Genomic DNA, 23740 nt, shown 5'->3' with positions numbered 1-23740 from the left:
AAAATCTTGCTGTCTAATACTCAGTGCTGGATTCTTTGGGATGATAGTCTCGTCCAGCTCTGGGACCAACCAAGGATCCATTTGGTCCCAGTAAATCTCTCCATTTAATAAACTCTTAAATTGTTCTCTAATCTCTGTCTTGCTCAGTTTCTCTGGCATTACAGTACAACTAAAATGCACCTTAGACTCTACCTGATCTTATTCTCCCTCCCTCAACTTTTTTTTTAATTTTACAGATAACAAAACGGATACAGAGACGCTAAGTAATGTGTAGTCACAAAGCTGGTAACGGGTGTATTCAGCTTGACTTATTTCTAGAGAAGTAATTTGCTGCCCTCAAATGGCTGCTTTTGAGATGGCAATTCATTTTTTCAGGGCCTTCATAACAAGTCAGAAATGATTCTTTATATAGTAACATGCAGCTCTCAAGAGGCTAATTATGAAACAGCAGTTGAATTTTTTAAAGAGTATTCTTGGGATTCAAAGGCCATGATCCTTTGAAGCAGGAAATTTTGGCCTTGTGGTAATCCTAGAAAGGGTTTAAATGTGGGTTTTTTTGGGATACACAAAGAAAAATTAATTTCAATTTTCAATTTCAGTTTATTTTGGATGAGAGTTGTAAGATTTTAATTAACACCTGACTGGAATTAAATAAAGATTTTTAAAGTGTTTAGAGTAGACAAGTGATCACAAAACTTTCTGGTGGATTACTTTGTGGAAGGAAATCAGAGATGTATAGAACAGTTTAAAAGAATAGCAAAGAACAAGAAATCAGTGATATTTTAGAGGCTTGATGAAAAAAAAAAACAGAGAAAGGGAAGAAAAGGAAGGTGAAGGAAGGAATGAAAGAAGGAAAGGGGGAAGGAAGAAGGAAGGAAGATAGGAAGAACAAAGAAAGTAAAAAAAAAAAGATTTCATGAAATAAAATCAAGAATTATCTCTCAGAACCTTCACTCTCTACTCCTGTAGATACAATGAGTACAAACTCACAATCAAGCAATCAAGATTTAGCTATAGGTATATCACCCACCAACCTTCTTTCACCACAGAGAAGGCAGGACATTGATTCTGCTAAGCCATAAGAAAGGAAGAAGATGAACAGGAAGGTATTCTAATCCCAAGATATGTTATTATTGTTATTAAGTTATTTTAGTCATGTTTTCTAATCTGAGACTGAGTTTTTTTTTTCTGAGATTAAGAGACTTTCTTTGTGTCATATATTAAGTATAGTCTAAGATTGCATTCTTCTTATTCCAGGTCCTGCACTCCATCTGCTACACTATCCTCTTCCCAATTACATTTGCAAACTAGAATATGAGGGAATCATTTCCCTTGGAAATTTCTCTTGGAAAGCCCATTCTGCTTCACATTCTGAGCTTTCCCAAAAGTGTTCATATTAGTTTTCAAACAAGTAATGATACTGAAGTACTTTAAAAGAACTCTTTCTCTTTTTAGGACCTCCAGCACACATCTGGGTATAACTATTGTAATATTTGTAGTATTTGTCCATGCACTCATGCTCCTTTCTCACTGTTAACTCTACGTCCTGCAGTGTGTTTGATAATTTCTCCTCAAGGTTACTCCTCTAGCCTGCCAAAATGCATCTGTTTCCAGGCCTTGGAAGTCCTTCCTCCAGGGTAAGATAAATCTGTTCAGCTTGGCCTTCTTCTCCAGCTGTCACAGGGAGGAAGGGGATTCCAGGTCTCAGCAGCCCCCTTCCCAAGAGAGCATCCACAGAGCCAGTCTCCCCACCTCCCAGTGCTAGTAACCCACTAGAACCACAACTTCTTGGCTACTGAATAAAAAGATGAAGCAAGTGTGAGAAGATAGAAAAGTAGAAAGGGGATCAGAGAGGCTTTCCTTTCTGGTGATCCAGAGTATATATGTTCTAGAGGGGCTAATACAAAATATCATTATTGTAGGGCTAGTTTTTGTATTCTGGATGGGGAATAGTTCTGAGCACAGGAATCTTCTGCTGAGTCTTTTCTGGCTTCTTGAGGTGATATGCTTCCACAGTGACACTTATGGAACTACAAAGAAGATAAGAGAAATCACAGATATGAAATTCCTGGAAAATTCTCAGAGGAAAGGCAGTCTAGTGGTATGGAAAGAGTGATATCTGTACGCAAAGGATGCTAATGTTCATCCCAGTTCTGCAACTTCCTGACTTTGCCTAAGTCAGTAATCTCTGGGTATCAAGTTCTTCATCTGTCAAATGAAAAGGTTGGACTATATAGCCCCTAACTAGATAACTAGTTGGACTAGATATCCTTCCAGATCATCCACAGAGATGATCTTTGATCCCATGACCCTTAAACCTCCAGCACTCAGACTCAGAGCAAAAGAGACCAGGCAGCTGCCACCACCAAAGTAAGCCAGGTCCAGCAGGAAAGGACTGAAGTTGCAGTATTGAATATTCTTCCCCTTAAAAGTATTTCTGAGGAATAGCTAGTTGGTTCAGTGGATAGAGCACTAGCCCTGAAGTCAGCAGATCTGAATTCAAATGTGATTTCAGATTGTTAAACACTTCCTAGCTGTGTGACCCTAGGCAAATCACTTAATCCCAATTGCCTGAGCAAAAAAAAAAAAAAAAGTACCTCTGAGAAGCTTTGGAGACTCAATTTTCAGGATAATGGAGAGCCTAAGAAAAGTTTGGAAGTTGTCAAAATTTGACTGTTACATCACAAAACTAGATGCTGGTCCCAGAGAAAAGCTGGAGGGAAAGGGTCAGATTTGGATGTGCTTTCACCAAGCAGAGTCTTGTTTGCTTTTAGTGACTTTCAATAAATTCCCTAATATCGAGTCTAATTCATTACCCCTTTGTACCACAAATTTTCAATCAAAAATTAAAATACAAATGCAAATAGATGAACCTAAGCAGAATATCATGCTCTATGGAAGGTTAATCAGGCAGACGCTATATGAAACAGTGGATAGAGCATGGAGAAAGGAAAACTTTAGTTCAAATTGGACCTTCAATATTTATTAGCTATGTGACCCTGCATAAGTCTGCTTCATGAGAACACTATCTCATGAGAACACATTGTTATAAAATGAGGTTAAGAGCAGCTGCAGCCTCATAGCACACAGCACTTAAAAAAAAAAAAAAAAAAAAAAAAGCTTATTTCCTTTCTTCCTTCACCTCTGCCACATCTCCAGAGCAAAAGATTTCTTTAACAGTAGGATCCTCCCCAGGCTTTAAGACACCCATATAATGGACTACCTATTCATCTTCCAAAAAGAGCTGACTCTATTTGTAAGTGCCTCAGGTCAGAACTACAGGATGATGAGAAGTTGCCAGGTTAATCTCTGAAGGGCTCTTTGTGAAGGAATGGGAGTTTGGGGTCAAGAAGCATATACTTTGTAGGATCTCTCCTAGGCATCCCACTGTCCTCATTCAAAGCCTGCAGGTCTGTCAAAGACAAAGAGTAGGGCCCTGATCTGATGGTTCACCTTCCCCAGCAATGAGCTGCTGTAAGCAAAAATTCCTCTCGAACCAAGACAGTACTATATGTCTTCATTTTTGTTGATAGAAGTCAGATATGCCATTTATGGCCAGGATTGGGGCTTTGCCTCCTGGCCCCCAATGATCTCACCTATAGAAGAAATTCCTTTGTGAGTCTTAGAGGAGGGACTATTCCCATAATCAGGCATTCTCCAGTAAATTGGAACAAAATTGACAAATGATCTGGGGCTTGAAGAAGGCTTATAAAAGGGATGGAAGGTAGAATGTCAGATTCTATTGATCCTTCATTTCTCTGTCTTTGGGTTGATTTGAGTATTTCTGTTCCCTCCACAAGCCCCATATTTTTGCTTTAAATAGCAATTATTTGTCTAAACCAATGCTACTTCAAACACCCAAAGATTAAAAAAAAAAAAAAGAAAAAATAATTTTTCAGACAAAGGGTCAAAGATCTTTAGAAAATGCTCTCCCAACATTCCCTATTTTTTTTTCTGAGATAAATTCAGCATGGCTCTAGGAATGGCCTAAGACCAATACTAAACAGGGAAATTTGGAGGCCAAACATCTATAGTAGGTCTGGAAGGATTAGGCACTTTGCTGAGGAAGAAGTGGGATATTTTTGGACAAACTATTTAGGATGGGAAATAAAAGAATTCACCAGGAGATTGAAGCAAAATCATTAAGAGGGGAAATAAGGAACTCATCTTGCCAGAGAGGATATCCAAAGCAAGTCTCCAGAATTTGTGACCTCTACAAAGAGAAGGAGAGGAGGTACTATAGTGACTTCACAGCCCTCCTAATTAGGTCCATATATGTCAAAGATGTATACCAGTGCTCAGTCATAAAAACATTTAAATGATGCAATTCTGTGACTTAGAGAAAACAAAAATGATTGAAGAAACAAGGTTTCAATCACAACCTGAATAAGTCACTGTTGATCAGTGTTAATAGGATGCAGGGTCCTGGGAGAGGGAGACAAGAAAGAGTCCCAAGGTTAGAAATCCCTTGATGCAAAAAAAAATCCCTGTGTTTTACTCAGATTAGTGAATTGATAGCATCTAATACAGTATTTAATTTATACCTACCAGGTTTCTCAGGTCTTAAACGTCATTAATAATCCCAGTCCTCTTTCTTACCAAGAATATCCCTTTCACCTGTACCTTTGTCTTACTACCATTTTCATTTTTTCCATCTCCCTACTCTGTCCATCATGCTCACTACCTTCTTACTTTCTCTTTAATTACTTAAAATATATTTTAATAACTACATTATACATGTATAGCAAAATGACAAGATACTATATAGTAATAAAATGTGTAAGAACATTATATAGAGAAATGAAAATGTGAATTTTCTCATTGTTTACCACAATTTGATCTCAGAGAGCAAAACTAGCCATTATAAATTTAGTTTCTTTTGTTTTTCTTATCCATTTTCTAATGTGAGAATTAATAAATTGGCACTGTTAGATAAATAGCTATATATAGAAAACAGATAAGTGAAAGTCAAGATATATTTTAAAGAAAAACAAATTTCCAAACACTAATCATTCAAAATTAAAATTTGTGCTTTCTACTGCTAGAACTCCTTTTTTTTTTTTTTTTGGTTAAACATGTGTAAAATTTTTAGAGATATTCCCATATTTTTCATATTGTGTGAGAAAAAATAGACTACCTGTGGGAAAAAAAAAACATGAGAAAGAAAGACAAACAAATGAAAAAGGGTAAAAATACAATGCTTGGATCCACATTAAGTCTCCATAGTTTTCTCTCTGGATGTAAATGACATTTTCCATCCCAAATCTATTGGAACTGTCTTGAATAACCACATTAATGTTCTTATTAATAATCAATAGTCTCATTGATAGTCAAATCTATCACATATAAGCTTGCTATTCCTAATTAGTTCTCCTGATTTTGCTTACTTTCTTCTGCATCACTTCATTTAAGTCTTTCTAAGCTTTCCTGAAATCAGGTTACTCATCATTTCTAATAGAATGACAATATTCCATTACATTCATATACCATAACTCATTCAGCCATTACCCATGGGCACCTACTCAATTTCCAATTCCACAAACAGAACTACTACAAATATTTTTGCACATGTGGGTCCTCTAACCTCTTTTATTTTCTCTTTAGGATACAGACCTAGGAATGACAGGGATGGATCAAAGGATAGGCAGGTTTACAGCCCTTTGCATACAATTTCAAATTGCGCAACAGAATTGTTGGATAATTTTATAACTCTACCAAGATTACATTCTCACTACCTTTTACAAAAAAAAAAAAAAGTTTCTTAATTATTTATTGAGTTATGTACCCTATTGCCACTGTCTTAGACACTAAAGGTTATGAAGATTAAAAATTAAACAGTCCCTGCCCAAAGGAATTTAAATTTGATTAACCAAGCTCTACTTTCAATTTGTTTTTGTTCAGTCTTTTTGGTCATATCTGATGCTTCATGATATAATTTGGAGTTTTCTTGGCAAAGATATTGTAAAGCTTTGTCATTTCCTTTTCTAGGTCATTTCACAGATGAGGAAACTGAGGCAAACCAGGTTAAGTGACCTACTCAGGATCGCACAGCTAGTGTCTGAGACCAAATTTGAATTCAAGAAGATGAGCCTAAATCCAGGCCTGCCCACCCTCTCAATTGAACCCTATAGCTGACAAGAAGCATACATAACATTATTAATCAGAGAAATGCAAATTAAGACAACTCTGAGATGCCACTACACACCTGTCAGATTGGCTAGAGTGACAGGGAAAGATAATGTGGAATGTTGGAGGGGATATGGGAAAACAGGGACACTGATACATTGTTGGTGGAATTGTGAACACATCCAGCCATTCTGGAGAGCAATTTGGAGCTATGCTCAAAAAGTTATCAAACTGTGCATACCCTTTGATCCAGCAGTGTTTCTACTGGGCTTATACCCCAAAGAGACACTAAAGAAGGGAAAGGGACCTGTATGTGCCAAAATGTTTGTGGCAGCCCTGTTTGTAGTGGCCAGAAACTGGAAAATGAATGGATGCCCATCAATTGGAGAATGGTGGGTAAATTGTGGTATATGAATGTTATGGAATATTATTGTTCTGTAAGAAATGACCAGCAGGATGAATACAGAGAGGCTTAGAGAGACTTACATGAACTGATGCTAAGTGAAATGAGCAGAACCAGGAGATCATTATATACCTCAACAATGATACTGTTTGAGGATGTATTCTGATGGAAGTGGATCTCTTCAATAAAGAGAGCTAATTCAGTTTCAATTGATCAAAGATGGGCAGAAGCAGCTACACCCAAAGAAAGAACATTGGGAAATGAATATAAACTGCTTGCATTTTTGTTTTTCTTCCCGGGTTATTTACACCTTCTGAATCCAATTCTTCCTGTGCAACAAGAGAACTCTTCGGTTCTGCACACATATATTGTATCTAAGATATACTGTAACCTATTTAACATGTAAAGGACTGCTTGCCATCTGGGGGAGGGGATGGAGGGAGGGAGGGGAAAAATCAGAACAGAAGTGAGTGCAAGGGATAATGTTGTAAAAAAAAAAAAATTACCTAGTCATGGGCTCTGTCAATAAAAAGTTAAAAAATAAAAAATAAAAAGATGTGCTCATGATGAAAATCTTTGCTAAAAGATAAATAAATAAAAAATAAAGATGAATAATTATGAAAAAAGAAGCATATATAAACCATTACAAACTCTCTGGTATATTTTTTTAATTGTACACAAACATACACATGCACAAACACATACATATATACATAGATTAGTGTCCACACCATTTTCTGCATTCACACATTCATTTGGTATAAAAATGAGTTACATGACCATAAAAAGTTTAAGATTATAGCATTTAAAAATCTATCCAGCCTTTCAATTTCTTTTTTTTCTCTTAATATGTTTTTTTTCCAAATACGTATAAAGATAATTTTCAAGATTCATTTTTGTTAGCCTTTTATTCCAAATTTTTCTTCATCCCTCTTTTACTTCCCATTCCTCTAAGATAGCAAGTAATTTGACATACAGCCTTTCTTTTTCAAAAGAGGCCCATAAATGTTAAAAGGATTGCTCAAACAGCAATGGTGAGTAACAAAGTCATAATTTGAAATGAAGTCTAGGTCCTGTGCTTTTGGCCCTATGTCATGTTATCTTAGAACTTGTCTTGCTGTGATTCAAAGCATTCAAACTCCCTTTCTAGATAAGAGACTCATTCTGGTGAACTACTTTGGTGGAAGTGAAAATGATCTTCCTTTCCTTTCCCACAGAGAATGATTCCATACTCCATCATCTGGTCCTTGTTACTTGCTAATGTACTAATATTATAGAACAGCAGAGCAGGCAGGAGCTCAAGGTTCTCATTTTTCTCCTAAAGTTTTCTCCAGAGATGAAAAAGAAAATTTTCATGGTAATGGGAAGAGAATGGAAGGCTGATTGAAGTGTTTGAATTCTTTTTATCCCCTTTAAAGGCCTAGTATCGGGGTTGGATAAAACAATACAGCTGAATTTGCTTTACAAATGGAAGATTAGATCTCTTCTAGCCTCAATTTTCTCATGTGCATAGTACAGAGAATGAGAGTTCTGTGGATAGCATGGCAGTCTTAGAGCCAAAAAGGCCTTCTCTCACAAAGTAGTTGTTTGAGTCAAATAAAATAATTTATGTAGAAAAATTTTATTTTTTATTTTATTTTCTGCAAGGTATTATTATTATTCTCTTTTTTAAAAAATCAAGAAAAACCCATATTGAGCAAAGGCAGAGATCCTAACTATAGATATGTATTTCATTATCAGAAGCGTTTCCAGGTGTAGTCAAAGTAACTCAAATCCTGATGTTCTACCTCTCAGACAATGCTAAAGAAAATGAGGAGTCCTCAAACTTGAGCTATATTCAGATCTTGGGAAGCAGGGAAGAAAACTTCAGTAAGAAGGATAAATGGCCAGCTAGAAATTTGTGGAAAGATGGAGTGGGAAAGACTGAAAGACATACAGGTGGTTTTTGAGATGTCAGTTTTTATTAGTCTGTGATGAGTCAACTTAGACTAAGTTTTGTAATGTGGGTATGTTGGACATACTCTTGTCTCCAAATGGTTGCACTTTCCTTCCTGATCTTTTAATTCTTTTGAGGGTAAAAGAAGGGAGTAAGAATTTATATAGAAGTTATTATGGGTCTACTGTAGAGAGCAGTGTGTTAAGTACTTTAAAAACATGATTTCACTTGATCCTTTTTTCTTCTAAATACTTTGGGTTTTTAAGGACCACTGATTTTTTCCCTCATAACTCAACATCATTTAATTGAAGTTCATGAACTTTTAAAATGTTGATACCAATTGATAATTATTTCAAAACAATCACTTTTTTTAGTAATCTAATACAGATTGTTTATTTCATTTGAAAATATTATTCTAAGAAGGGATCTGTTCATATCTGTCTGTTCCTATTCTTTGACGATTTATAATTGGGGAATGACTTGTATTTTTATAAATTTGACACAGTTCTTTATATATTTTAGAAATGAGATCTTATCAGAAACACTGGCTATAAAGATTTTTTCTCAGCTTTGTTCTTCTGTTTTACTCTTCTTACTGGTTGTTTTATTTGTGCAAAAAGTTCTTAATTTAATATAATTAAAGTTGTCCATTTTATATTTCATAATGTTCTCTAGTTATTTTTTGGTCGTAAGTTCCTCCCTTCTACAAAGATGTCATAGGTAAATTTCCTTATTCTCCTAATTTGTTTATGGTATGATCTTTTATGCCCAAATCATGTACCCGTTTTGACTTTGTTTTGGTATGAGTTGTGAGATGTAGGTACATACCAAGTTTCTGACCAAGTTAATTTCTAGTTTTCTAAGAAATTTTGTTAAATAGTGAGTTCTTATTCCAGAAGCTGGAGTTTAGGGGTTTATCAAATATTAGATTACTCTAAGCCTTGATTATTGTGTAGTATGTATCCAATCAATTCCACTGATCCTCTACTCTATTTCTTAGTCACTACCAAATGGTTTTGATGACTGCTGTTTTGTAAAATACTTTTCGGTCTGGTCCTGCTAGGCCACCATCTTTTGCATTTTTAAAATTAATTCTTTTCATATTCTTGACCTTTTGTTTTTCCAGATGAATTTTGTTATCGTTTTTTGTACTTCAATTATTTTTCTAGTTCTAGATTTTTTTGTTTGTTTGTTTGTCTGTTTGTTTTTGGCAGTTTGATTGGTATGGCATGCAACAAGTAGATCAATTTAGAAAGAATTGTTATTTTTATTATATTAGCTCAGCCTACCCAAGAGCACTTGACATCTTTCCAGTTGTTTAGATTTGACTCAATTTGTGTGACAAACATTTTGTAATTGCCTTCATATCATTCTTGGATTTGCTTGGCAAGTAGATACCTGCAATGTTCTCTTCTCTAAAAATATAATAGTTCTCTGGGAGCAGGTTTCTTGGGGAGCTTCTGGAGGCAGCATTCCTTTCAGTTCAGAGTAATAATCACCTCAGATATAGTCAGCTGTTAAAGTCCAATGCTTTATTGTGTCTTCCAAACTAGTCTATCTCTCTCCTTAGTTCCGAGAGCTCTTATTGCTAGTCCTTTAGCCCTTCCAGCTTGTGCCTCTAGCTCAACTCTGACTCCAAAGCCTCCAGCCAGCACAAAGGTAATATATATTGAATGAATCTGATTCTGCCTCTGAGAGTGGGCTTGTGGGTTAGTGGGCTTGTCTTTCCTGACTTGTGAATCTCTGGGACTTCTCTCTGGCTTGTGAATCTCCTGGACTCCTGACTTGTGAATCTTGTAGAACTCCAATGAGTACTAAATACATTAGTGAGGTAGGGAACTGTTAAGTACCATGCTAAATTAGATAACTGACTTAGCACCTTCTAAGAATTCTAACAGACACCCAAATTTTTTTTTGTCTACAATAATTTTGAATGAAATTTCTCTCTATCTCTTGCTGATGGGCTTTGTCAGTAATATATAGAAATGCTGATGATTTGTGTGAGTTTATTTTATATCCTATAACTTTTCTAGAGATGTTTTGAGTAGATTTGTGGATGATTTTCTAGGATTTTCTAAGTATATCATCCTATCACCTGCAAAGAGTGATGATTTCATTTCTTCATTGCCTATTCTAATTCCTTTAGTTTCTTTTTCTTATTGCTAAAACCAATATTTCTAGTATAATGTTGAATAATAGTGCTAATAACGGGAATCCTTGTTCCACCCCTGATTTATTGGAAATGCATACAAGTTCTCTCCATTACAAATGAAGTTTGCTGTTGATTTTAGGTAGATACTGCTTAATATTTTAAGGAAAACTCCCTTTGTTCTCTATGTTCTCTAGTATTTTTAATAGTAATGAGTGCCATATTTTGACAAAAGCTTTTTCTTCATCTATTGGGATTACCATATGATTTCTCTTGGTGTTGTTATAATGTGGTCAATTATAGCAATAGTTTTCCTGATATTTAACCAGCCATGGATTTCTGATCTAAATTCTACTTGGTCATAGTGCATTATCCTGTTGATATGTTGCTTTGATCTTCTTGCTAATATTTTATTTAAATTTTTTGCATCAACATTCATTAGGAAAATTTTCTGTAATTTTTTTTTTTTTTGGCTCTTCCTGGTTTAGGCATCAGTACTATATTTGTGTCATAGAAGGAATTTGGCAGGACTCCTTCTTCACTCATATTTCCAAATAGTTTACATAGTATTAGGATTAATTGTTCTTTAAATGTCTGGTAGAATTCACTTGTAAATTCATTAGACCCTAAGGACTTTTTTTTTTAGGGAGTTCATTGATAACTTGTTCAATTTCTTTTTCTAAAATGGTATTATTTAAGAAATGTATTTTCTCTTCTATTTATCTGGACAATTTATATTTTTGTAGATATTTATCCTTTTCAGTTAGATTGTCAGATTTGCTGCCATACAGTTAAACAAAAATAGTTCCTAATTATTGCTTTAATTTCTTTTTCATTGGTGTTATGTTTACCCTTTTCATTTTTGATGCTGGTATAGTTTGGTTTTTTCTTTACTTTTTCTAATCAAATTAACCAAAAGTTTATCTATTTTGTTGATTTTTTTTCATAAAACCAACTCTTAGTTTTATTTATGTTTAATATTTTTCTATTAATCTTTCCTTTGTGTTTCAAAGTTTCTAATTTGGTATTTAATTGGGCTTTTTTATTTGCTCTTTTTCTACCTTTTTTAGTTGCATGCCCAAGTCTATTCTCTATTTTATTCATGTAACTATTTTGAGATATAAAATTTCCCCTAAGAATTGTTTTGACTGCATCCCAGTCATAGATTTTGGTATGTTATCTTATTACTGTCATTCTCTTGGATGAAATTTTTGATTGTTTCTGTAATGTTTGACCTCATTATTTAGAATTAGATTATTTAATTTCCAGTTTTTTTTAGTCTATCTTTCCCTGGCCCTTTATTGAATAAAATTTTTATTGCATCTTGGTCTGAAAAGGAAGCATTTACTGTTTCTGCCTTTCTACATTTGCTTGTGAGGTTTCTATCCCCTAATACTTGGTCAATTGTTTGTAAATGCCACATACTGCTGAGAAAAAAGATGCATTTCTTTTTGTCACTGTTCATTTTTTCACCAGAGGCTGCCATATCTATATTTTCTAGGACTCTATTAACCTCTCTAGTTTCTTTCCTGTTTATTTTGTGGTTAGAGTTGTTTGATTCTGAGAGGGGAAGTTTGAGGTCTCACACTAATTTAGTTTTGCTGTTTATTTCTTCCTGTAGCTTATTTAATACCTTTTTTAGGAATTTGGTTATATACATTTAGTATAGTAATTATTTCATTGTTTATGGTGCCTTTTTCCAAGAAGTACTTTTCTTCCTTATCTTTTTTAATTGGATCTAATTTCTCTTTTGCTTTATCTGAGATCAGAATGGCTACTCCTTTTCTTGTGTCAGATGAGCCATAGTAAAGTCTGCTCCAGCCTTTTATCTTTACTCTGCATATATACAGATCTGCTCCTGGGAGAGCCAGCCCCATACCCTGATTCATGGGCAAGGGAGTGAAGAGGCAAGACTCAGCAGAAGTGGTGAAAACAGGAGTCTGATTTATTCAAGTCATCAGTCCTTATACAGCTAAAGTTTATGTGATCCATTACAAATGCCTAAGAATTCAGTTACATTACTACTACATCAGTATTCTAACAATTGTCAATATATCATACATAAAAGTATTCAGATAGCAGATAACAGATAATAGGATGTCTGACAGATTTCATCCAGGCAAGTTTCTTAGAAGTCAGTAATCATGCCTTCCTCCAAAGATTCTTAGTAGAAGTCATCAGCAAGGTTAGACACATTTCTTGACTTCTCAGAAGGCCTGCTGCCTGCCAGGGGGATAAAGAAGCCGAGCAGAATTCTCCAAGGACAAAAGGGTCTTATACTTTTTCCAGGGATCTTTATTGTCCATTGCTCTCAACATGTAGATCTCTCTGTGTCAAATGTAAGTTTTTTAATAAACAACTTATTATAGGATTTTGCTACTCTGCCACTCTATTATTCACTTCTGTTTTCTGGGAGAGTTCATCTCATTCACATTCATAGTTATGATTATCAACTCTATATTTCCCTCCATCTATATATACTTTTATTCTCTCTTTTCACCCTTCGCCTCCTTAGTAGTTTTTTGTTTTAACCATCCCCAGCCTCTACCTTTTCTTTGTTTGGATCACCCCTTTTCCCTTCTCTTACCTGTTTTTTGTAGTGTTTCCACTCTTCTATCCTGTTTCTCCCTTTTCTTTCCTCTTTTTCCTCCTCCTTTCTTATAGGGTTAAATGAATTTCTATACCCAAGTGAATAATTAAGTTGTTCCCTATTAGAGCCCAAATTGATGAGATGAAGTTTCAGATAATGCCTGTCCCCCTTCCTTCTTTCCTAAATTGTAATAGGTCTTTTGGGCCTCTTCATCTGATCTAATTTGTCCCATTATACATTCCCTTTTTTCTTCTTTTAGTCTAGACTTTCTCCATCCCTTAATGTCTTTTTCCTTGATATCATCACATCAGAGTCCATTCATAACCACTCCCTCTGTCAATGTATGCCCCCTCTAACTGTCCCAAAAACAGATACAGTTCTCAAAATTACAAATATCATTTTCCAATCTAAGGATGTAAACAGTTTAATGTTTAACTAATATGTATTTCCCCTCTTTTTACCTTTCAAATGTTTTTCTTGAGTTCTGCGTTTGAAGACCTAATTTTCTTGTTAATTCTGATTTTCTTCTTTCTTTCTTTCTTTCTTTCTTTTTTTTTTTTTTTTTTTTTTTGCTGAGACAATTGGGGTTAAGTGACTTGCCCAGGGTCACACAGCTAGGAAGCATTAAGTGTCTGAAACCAGATTTGGATTCAGGGCCTTCTGATTTCAAGTCTGGTGCTCTATTGACTGTGCCACCTAGCTGCCCTAATTCTGATATTTTTTCAATAGAAATAATTGAAAATCTCTTACTTCATAGAAGATCCATATCCTTCTTAGAATAATGATGGTCAGCCTTGCTAGGTAATTAATTTTTGGTTGCAATCCCAGTTCTTTGCCTTTTAGAATATGATATTCCAGACCCTCTAATACTTTATTATAGATGTGTTCAGGTCCTGAGTAATCCTGACTGTTGCTCCTTGATACTTGAATTGCTTTTGTCTGGTAGTTGCATTATTATTTTCTTGAGATAGTTCTGGAGTTTTGCAACAATCTTCCTTTGGGATTTCCTTGTAGGATCTCTTTTTGAAAGTGATCAATGGATTCTTTCAATGACTATTTCTTCCTCTGGGGCTAGTGAATCAGGTCAATTTTCTTTGCTAATCTCTTGAAGAATGTTATCTAGGCTCGCTCTCTCTCTCTCTCTCTCTCTCTCTCTCTCTCTCTCTCTCTCTCTTTTTTTAGTCATGGCCTTCAGATAGACCAACAATTTTTTTAAAGTGTCTATCCTGGATCTATTTTCCAATTAGGTATTTTACATATTCTTCCTTTTTAAAATTCTTTTTAGTTTGACTAATTCTTGATATCTCATAGTCATTTGCATCCATTTGCCACATTCTAGCTTTTAATGTGTGATTTTCTTTAGTTTTCTATTGTATTTTTTCTGTTTGATTAATTCTACTTTTTAAGGTGTTTTCTTCAATTGATTTTTTTTTTCATTTGGCCAATTGTATTTTTTTTTTAAGGAACTGACTTGCTTTTCCAAGCTATTGACTCTCTCTTGCATACTTCTCATTTCTTTTCTCATAATTTCTTCTATATCCCTCATTTGCCTTTTAAAGTCTTTTATGTATACTTCTAAGAAGGGTCTTCGGGCTTAAGACCTATTCACACCACTCTTTGAGATTTCCTCTGTGAACATTTTTTCCTCATCTGAATTGGTGTTTTGGTCTTCCTTATCCCATAGTTACTTTCTATGGTCAAAGTTCTTTTCTGTTTGGTCCTGTAGAATAGAATGTATAACACTTCTTTGCACATGACAAAGGGGTAAAAGATACATACAGAACAACATAAATTTTCAGTCATTTTTAGATACATTTCTTTCCTTTGTCCTAGAGAGAATTTGGAAGCCAGCTAATATAGTAGGAAATGACTGCAATGTTTTTAAGTCAGTAAAAAATAAGTAGGGGGAATCATTGGAAGTATCTGATAGAAGCAGTCTGAAGGTACAATAGATAGAGTTCTTAGACTGGAGTTGGGAAGTCTGGATTTCAATCTAGCTTCAGGTACTTACTAGTTGGATAATTCTGAGCAAATCCCTTAACCTCTGTCTGCCCGAGTTTCCTCATCCTTTAAATATATAATAATGACAATTATATATTAATGACAATTGCTTCTGAGCATTACTGAAAGGATCAAATGAAATAATTTATCTAAAGTGCCCAGTATAATGCCTGCCTGGCACAAAGTAAGTGCTTAATAGATGCTCATTTCCATTCTTCCTTTCTTTTCCTTTTCCTTTAACTTTCCTTTAACAAAGATAATTTTGAAGATCACCAGAAAAGGTCTGTTTTAATTAGGCACAGAGGGAGGCAGGTCAAGTGCAAGCAGACCAAGCACAGATGCCAGTGTGTCACTGCAGACCCAGGGCAGGAGGGGCTCCATGTGCCAGAAAATCTATGGGGAGAAATCTACAGGAATCAACAGCAATGTTGGACACTGCCCTGGATGCAAGCCAGTAGATCAGCAGAGAAGTTAGAAAACATCCAACACAAACATAAAAAGTAAAGAGTGAACCCTGGAACACTAGAGTCTCACAGAACCTAGCCACACCTATCTAGCACCAGGAGAGAGTCAGCACTGAACCCAGCACAGCTATTGCTGCTTGTAAAGGAAGCTTGGATAGTCTCTTTTGCCCTAAAACCACATCTCAACTTTTTTTTTTTTAATGAGTAAAAAAGCAAAAAGAATTCTGACCATAGATAGTTTTTATGGTGAAAGAAAAGAACAGATTTCAAATCCTGAGAAAATTAAAAGCAGATCATCTTCAGATGAAGCACCAAAGGGTGTTATGAATTGATTCTCATCACACAAGGCTCTCCTAGAAGAAATTATAAAAGATCTTAAAAGAAAGCTGGAAGAAAAATGGGAAAAGGAAATGAGAACTTTACAAGAGGGTTTGGAAAAGAAAACACAGAAATTATCTGAAGAAAATTCACTACAAAATAGACTTAATGAAATAGAAGCATATAATTACTTAAAAACAGAGTTGGCAAAATGGGAAAAGAAAACAACTCCCTGAAAAACATAATTTATAAAATGGAAAGGGAAAATCCTTAAAAAACAAAATTTGTGAAATAGAAAAAAAATTCATGGAACAAAACAACTCATTTAAAAATTCAATTGGACAAATACAAAAAGAAATAAAAAATGAAGAAAATAATTCACTAGAAATCAGAACTGAACAAATGTAAATGAATGATATGATGAGACAATAAGAACCAGTCAAGCAAAAACAAAACATAGAAAAAATGTAAAATACCTACTTGGGAAAACAACTGATGTGAAAAATGGATCTAGGAGAGACAGTCTAAGAATTATTGGACTTCCCATGATGAAAAAAAGAGCCTAGACACTATTTTCAGGAAATCATCAGAGAGCACTGACCTCATAGAATCAGAAGGTAAAAATAGCCATTGAAAGATTCACCAAACACCTCCTGAAAGAGACTCCAAAATGAAAATGTCAAGAAATATCATGGCTAAATTTCAGAACTATTGGACCAAGGAAAAAAATATTACAAGCAGCCAGAAAAAAAAAAATTTCAAATACTGAGGAATCACAATAAGGATTACCCAAGATCTAGCAGATTCTACCTTAAAGGATTGAAAAGTCCTAGAATCTGATATTTCGAAATGTAAAGGAACTTGGAATGCAGCCAATAATAAACTACCTGCTAAACTGAGCATTTTCTTTCAGGGAAGAAGATGGACATTCAATGATACAGGTAAATTCCATTCATTTCTGATGAAAAAGTCAAAGCTGAACAAAAAATTTGACCTCCAAATATAGAACTCAAGAAAGCATTAAAAGGTAAAAAGGAAAGAACTCTTGAGAACTGTATTTCAGTTTTGGGTATACATAGAGAGTATAAAGAAGAAACTAGAGGTGGAAAGGAGATTATACCAGAAAAAGAGAAAAGTGGAGGGAAAATGAGGGAAATTACACCTCATGAAGAGGCAAAGAAAGCCTGTTATAATTGAGGGAAAGAAGGGAAGGTGATGAACATTGTGTGAATCTTACTCTCATCAGATTTGGCTCAATGAGAGAATATTAGACATATTTGTTTTCACAGAGAAACTTATCTTATAGAAAACTGGGAGGAGAAAGGAGAAAAGGGAAAGGTAGACTAAATAGAAGAAGAAAATAAAAATAGTAGGGGAGAGCTATAAGAAAGGGGAAGGGATTCTAACTGGGAAGGGCTGCTTGAGGCAAGTGGTGCTCATAAGTAAAATACTGGGGATGAGGAAAGGGGAGAAAGGAAAGAGAAAAGTATAATTTGCCAAATAAGATGGCAGGAAATATAGAATTCATAGTTTTAACTCTAAATGTGAATGGGGTGAACTCTCCCATAAAATGGAAGCAGATAGCAGATTGGATTAAAAGCCACAGAAAGAGATTCCAGCTCTTGTCAACCCCTCCCCAAGAGAGCACACACAGAGCTTCCCATCTCCCAAACACCCAGTGCTAGTAATCCACTAGAACCACAGCCTTCATGGCTGCTGAATTAAAAAATAAAGCAAGTATAAGAAGATAGAAAGGTAGAAAATAGAATCAGAGAAGGTTTCCTTTCTGGTGAGTCGAAGTAAGTATATGCTAGAGGGACTAGTATCTGAAGGAACATATCATTTCTGAAGGTCTGATTGTTATATCCTCGATAGCAAATAGCTCTTAGCACAGGAATTCTCTGCTGGCTCTTTCCAACTTCTTGATGTTATGTGCTTCCAGAATGAGGCTTATGGAACTACAGAGAATATTAGGAAAGTCACAGGTATGAAATTCCTGTAGAGTTCTGAGAGAGACAGGCAGCCTAATGATGTGGAAAAAGTCATATTTGCACTCAAAGGAAGCATTCCAATTCTACAACTTCCTGACTTTGGTCAAGTCAATAAACTTCTCTTGGCATCAGGTTCTTAATCTATTAAAGGAAGAGGTTGGACTAGCTAGCCTCTAAAGTCTCTTCCAGTTCTATGGAGGTGATCTATGATTCCCTGACCCCTGAGCCCCTAGATTCAAACAGAGCAAAAGAGACCTAGCAACTGCCACCACTGAAGTAAAACAGGTCCAGAGAGGAAAGAACTGAAGTTGCATTTCTAAATATCCTTTCTTGTATGAACTGCTCCCCTTCAATCCAGCTTTGGAGACTCAGTGATTTTCAGGGTCATGGAGGCCCTAAAAAAGTTTGGAAGTTGTCAAATTTTGACTGTTACATTACAAGACTAGATGCCTTACAGAAAAGAGCTAGAGGCAAATCCAGAACTGCTTTACCAGACAGAGTCCTCCTTGTTCCTATTGTCTCCTTTTTCAGCAACCAACTTTCTGGCATTGAGCCTAGATCTAGACCACATATTTTCAATCAAAAGGTGAAATACAAATGCAAAGAAGTGTACCTAATGAGAATATCATGCTCAATGGAAGGCTCATCAGGTAAGAAGCTTGTCCTATAGTAGACAGAGTGCTGGACATTGAATAAGGAAAACTCTAGTAAGAAAAGTAAGAAAAACACATTTACTAGCTGTGTAACCCTGCACAAGTGACTTAGCTTCATTTTCAAAACTGTAAAATAGAGATAGTAGCAGGATAATCTACCTTACACAGATCAAAGGATCAAAGGAGATAATATAATTAGCATACTTCCTAGAAGTTAGTGGGTACTATATACATACTTATTTCTTACTTTTCCTTGTTTCATCTTTGCTACCCCAAGTAAGAAAAATTTCTTCAACTGTAGAATCTCATTCTGTCTCATTGCACATAATGGACCATATATTCAGCCTCCATAAAGAGCTGACTCCACATATTTATGCCCTGTATCAGGGCAATAGGATGTGAAGAAGTTGCTAGATCAATTTCTAGCGAGCTCATGAGGTTCCTTCTTTGTAAAGGGATGGGAGTGTAGAGTCAAGAAGCATATACTTTGTAGGATGTCTCCAGGACATCCTGCTGTCCCCATTTAAAGTCTGAAAAGCTGTCAAAGGCAAAGAGTATGGGCTCTGATTTGATGGCTTACTTTCCCCCGCAGTGAGCTGCTGTAAGCAAAAAAATCCTGTCAAACCAGGAAAACACTATATCTCTCTCTTTTTCTATTTTCCTTGCTGAAATTCATAAATGCCATGAATGGCCAGGAATGGGCCTCCTGGCCCCCAGTGATCTCACCTACAGAAGAAATTCCATTTTAAGTCTTAGAGTAAGCTCTACTGTCATATTCTGACATTCTCCAGGAAAGTGGAGCAAGATTGACAAATGATCTAGGATTTGAAGAAAGTTTATAAAAGGGAAGGGAGGTAGAATGCCAAGTTCTATAGGAGAAACCAAATGATTGAGATCCTGGACTCCAAAGTCCCCTGGTTGATGTGAGTATTATGTTCCCTCCCCATGCAGGAGGCAGACAAAGATTCAAAGACCTTTGGAAAATGCTCTCCCAATATTCTTTACCTTTTTATGAGGTGAATTCAGCATAATCCTGGCAATGGTCCTTAACCAATACTCATCAGCAAACAGTTTTGAGGGCAAACATCTATAGTAAGTCTGTAAGCATTAGATACTTAGCATAGCAAGGACATGGGTCTTTTGTGGTCAAAATCAAATTTTTTAGAGTGGGAAGTAGGAGAACTCACCAGCTCAGGCACCAGGAGATTAAAGTAAAATCACTAAGAGGGGAAACAGGAAATGCATCTTGTCAGAGGGGATCTCCAAAGCAAAAGCTTTTTTTATCTTCACGTTCCCGGAATTTATATTCTCTACAAAGAGAAGAAAGGAAGGAAGTGATCAAGTGACTTCACAGCCTTTCTAGTTAAATTCATATATGTCTAAGCTGGGCACCAATGCTCAGTCACAAAACCATTTAAATGATGCAGAAATGATTGAAGAACCAAGATTTAAACCACAACGTGAATGAGTCACTACTAATACAGGATATAGGGCAATGGCAGAGGGAAGCATGACAGAGCCCAGAATTAGTAACCCCTTGCAGCAGAAGGCTTTGTTTTACTCAGATAAATGGACTGACAACATGTAGCATAGTAAATAATTTATATCTAATAGTTTTCTCAGCCCTTTAATGTCATCCATAATCACAACCCTCTTTTTTTTTTAACCAAGAGTAAGTAACTCTTCCACCTGTAACTTTGCTACTGTTCTCATTCTCTCCAAGTCCTTACTCTATCCACCCTACACATTACCATTTAAAAATGTATTTATTAAATATTTATTAGCCTATGTTCCCTAAAAGCATTGGGCTAGACACCAAGGGTTACAAAGATTAAAAATTAAACAGTCCCTGCCCCCAAGGAAATTAAATTTTATCAAGCCCCAGATCTACTTTCAAATTGTTGTTCAGTCTTTTCAGTCATGTTGACTCTTCATGATACCATTTGGGATTTTCTTGGCAAAGATACTGGAATGCATTGCCATTTTCTTGTCTAGGTCATTTCTTGAAGAGGAAGAAAAGAAGGCACACAGGCTTAAATTACTTTCCCAGGGTCATACAAGCTAGTATCTGAGGTAAGATTAAAACTCAAAAAGATGAGCCTAAATCCAGGCCCAGCACTCTCTCAACTGAGTTCCATAGCTGCCAACAAGCATATCATTACAAACTCTCTCTCTCTCTCTCTCTCTCTCTCTCTCTCTCTCTCTCTCTCTCTCTCTCTCTCTTGCTCTCGCTCTCGCTCTCGCTCTTTCTCTCTCTCTTACATACATATCCAGGCTTTTTCTGCACTTAAACAGAGATACATTCATTTGATATAAAAATGAGTTAGATGATGATAAAAAGCTTAAGATTACAGCATTTAAAAATCTATCCAGTTTTTCTATTTCTTCTTTTTTCTCAATAGTGTTTATTTTTTCCCAATACTTGTAAAGTTAGTTTTCAACATCCATTTTTCTAAGACTTTTTTTTCCCCCAAATTACTCTCCTTCCCTCCCTTACCTTTTCCTCTCCAAGTTTTTGGACTTGCAATGTGATATATAGCCTTTCTTTTTCAAAAGTTCCATAAATGTTAAAAGAATTGCTCAAATTGGCATCAGTGGTGAATAACAGAGTAATAACTGAAAGCTAAGTCCAAGTCCTATGTTTTTAGTTCTATGGCATGCCACCTTAAGACTTCTATCTCTGCTTTGACTCCCTTTGCTCTTTCAAAGGATTCAAACTCCCTTTCTAAATGAAAGACCCATTCTAGCTTAATCACTCTGGTGAAGGTGAGAATGATGTCCCTTTCCTTTACCATAGAGAATGATTCCTTGCCCCACCCCCAAGTCCTTGTCTCTTGTTGATGCATTACTATGATAGTACAACAGAATAGATAGGAGGTTAGGGTTCTCACTTCAAAGGACTAAAGTATTTCTCCAGAAAAGGAAAAAGAAAAATACTCAAGTCTTTTTATGCCCCTTGAGGGCCTGGTGCTGAGGTTAGATGAAGCAACAGAGCTGATGTGCCATTGCTTTAGAAATGGGACATTAGACCTCTGCTAGCCTCAGTTTCCTCATTTGTGGAGTGCAGAGAATAAGAGCTCTGTAGATAGCATGCTACTTTTAGAATCAGAAAGATCTCCTCTCTCAGGGCAGTTGTTGAATCACATAAAATAATTTATGTAAAAAGGCTTTATTAGTTGTAAGACATTATTAATCTCTAAAAATCATTATCAAAACTATTTGGTATTCACTAAGAGAATGATTGATTAATAGAATAGGTTAGGTTCACAAGCCAATGATTATAGTAATATACTGCTTGATTAATCTAAAAACTATAGCTTCTGGGATAAGAGTTCACTATTTAACAAAAATTGTTAGGGAAAATTGGAAAATAAAATGGTAGAGACCAGGCATTGAGCAACACCTAATACTTTTATCTATATCGAGATAAGGTTGAAGTGGGTTCATTATTTAGATATAAAGGGTGATATTATAAGCAAATTTGGAGGACAAGGGATAGTTTACCTCTCAAATATGTGGAGAAGGAAAGAATTTATAACCAAAGAAGAAGTAGAGAACATTATGAATTGTTAAATGGATAATTTTGATTATGTTAAATTATATTATTTCATAATTACATTCTATTTAAGGTATATAACATTATATTTTATGTATAATGTATATAAATATATAAATCATATTAAAATTAAAAAGTTTTAGTACAAAAGAAACAAATGTTGATAAGATTAGAAGGAAAGCAAAAAATTGGGGGAAAAATTTGCATCCAAGGATTCAGATAAAGACCTCATTTCCAAAATATATAGAGAATTAACTCAAATTTATAAAAATTTAGGCCATTCTCCAACAGATAAATGGCCAAAGGATATGAATAGGCAATTTTCAGATAATCCTCATTTTTTTCCTTTTTGATCTAATTTTTCTTGCACAGCATGATAAATATGGAAATATATATAAAATAATTGCACATATTTAACATATATTGGATTACTTGCTGTCTGGTGGAGGGATAGAGGGAGAAAATTTTGGAACACAAGATTTTACAAGGGTGAATGTTGAAAACTTTCTTTGCATATATTTTGAAAGTAAAAAGCAATTTAAAAAATCATTTAAAAATCATATTGAGCAATGGCAGAGATCCAGACTACAGATACATACAGCATTTTCAGAAGAGGCTCCAGGGAGTATTAGGCAGTCAAAATCCTTGAAAATCCTGCTCTTCTCTTTCTCAGAAACTGCTAAAGAAAATGAGGAGTCCTCAGACTTTGAGCTATGTTCAAGTTTAGGGAAGCAGCAGGAAGAGAGTTCATCAAGAAGCATAAATGGCCAGATATAAACCTGTAAAATGATTGACTAGAAGGGACTGAATGACCCAAATATAGAGGTACTTTCTAAAGATGAAAGTTTTTTATTGATTTATGAAGAGCTGGTTGTCATAGAGGGAGTGTTGTAATGTGGATATGTTGGATATTTCCTATTTGTCTCCAAATAATTGCACTTTCCTTCCTGACCTCTCAATTCTTCGAGGGGGGAAGGAAGGAAATAAGAATTCACTCGAAGTTACTATAGGCTACTATAGAAAGCAGTGTGTTAAGTACTTAAAAATATGATCTCACTTGATCTTTTCTCCTAAACCTTGAGGATTTTAAGGACCACTAACCTCTTCCTCTTATAACTCAGCATCATTTAATTGAAGTTCATGAACTTTTAAAATATTTTGCCAATTAATGACCATTTTAAAAAAAAGTTGTTTTCTTCTACAATCCAATGGGGGTTATTTATTTATTTCATTTAAAAACATTATTCTAAGAAGGAATTCCTAGGCTTTATCAGGCTACCTAGTGGTCCATAGCACACAATCAAAAAGGTAAAGAAGCCCAGCTCTTATAGTAAGGAGAACTCCACAGTCTAGCTATTGGAAATGGAACAAATGAATGGCTACACTGGAATTCACAAAGTTAATTTACATAAGAATCTCTCTTAGAGGTGGAAGAGAAGATGAAACTGAGTATTATTCATTCATTAAACCAACATTTTGTCAAATAACTATATAGTGGCTATTAGAGACAGAGGACTGACCTAAGGTATATAGTAATAGTAGAAGCAGAATAT

At 35.3% G+C, this 23740-nt stretch overlaps 1 pseudogene; it reads right to left on the bottom strand.

Moving 5' to 3' along the window:
* Positions 1-1396: 1396 nt before the first annotated feature.
* LOC127546647 (granzyme H-like) lies at positions 1397-19926 on the bottom strand (annotated as a pseudogene).
* Positions 19927-23740: the final 3814 nt, after the last annotated feature.

This window comes from Antechinus flavipes, chromosome 2, assembly GCF_016432865.1.
Source record: "Antechinus flavipes isolate AdamAnt ecotype Samford, QLD, Australia chromosome 2, AdamAnt_v2, whole genome shotgun sequence".
Classification (NCBI taxonomy): Eukaryota; Metazoa; Chordata; class Mammalia; order Dasyuromorphia; family Dasyuridae; genus Antechinus; species Antechinus flavipes.
This window is presented reverse-complemented; position numbering and strand designations above follow the sequence as displayed.